This window comes from Nematolebias whitei, chromosome 11 (assembly GCF_014905685.2).
Source record: "Nematolebias whitei isolate Nwh7 chromosome 11, NemWhi1, whole genome shotgun sequence".
Classification (NCBI taxonomy): Eukaryota; Metazoa; Chordata; class Actinopteri; order Cyprinodontiformes; family Rivulidae; genus Nematolebias; species Nematolebias whitei.
The window spans coordinates 9345070-9345766 of record NC_056508.1 but is presented as its reverse complement, the minus strand read 5'-3'; positions in this window follow the sequence as shown (position 1 = coordinate 9345766).

Below are 697 nucleotides of genomic sequence, written 5' to 3'. Positions count from 1 at the left end.
ATTTGCCTCACAACAGTACTCTACCATAAGAGGTGATATGCTCCAGCATCGAGTCACACCGGACTGCAGCCTTAAGTAGATGGAGAGGCTCATCAGGCTGATGGCCGCCAGGTGTTGGTAATCAGCGGCCATCAGCAAGGCAGGTTGCAGGCAGTGGGACCCTTACACAAGCATTCCACTGTAGAATAATCAGAGTGCCCCCTCTCCTGATGTCCCTGACTTCCCGATTCCCCCCATCCATCCATCCATCCATCCATCCATCCATTTTCTTCCGCTTATCCGGGGTCGGGTCGCGGGGTTAGCAGCCTAAGTAGGGAGGCCCAGACTTCCCTCTCCCCAGCCACTTGGGCCAGCTCTTCCGGGGGAATCCCGAGGCGTTCCCAGGCCAGCCGAGAGACGTAGTCCCTCCAGCGTGTCCTGGGTCTTCCCCTGGGCCTCCTTCCGGTGGGACGTGTCCGGAACACCTCACCAGGGAGGCGTCCAGAAGGCATCCTAAACAGATGCCCAAGCCACATCAACTGGCTCCTCTCGATGTGGAGAAGCAGCGGCTCTACTCCGAGTCCCTCCCGGATGATCAAGCTTCTCACCCTGTCTCTAAGGGAGAGCCCAGACACCCTGCGGAGAAAACTCATTTCGGCCGCTTGTATCCAAGATCTCATTCTTTCGGTCACAACCCAAAGCTCGTGACCATAGATGA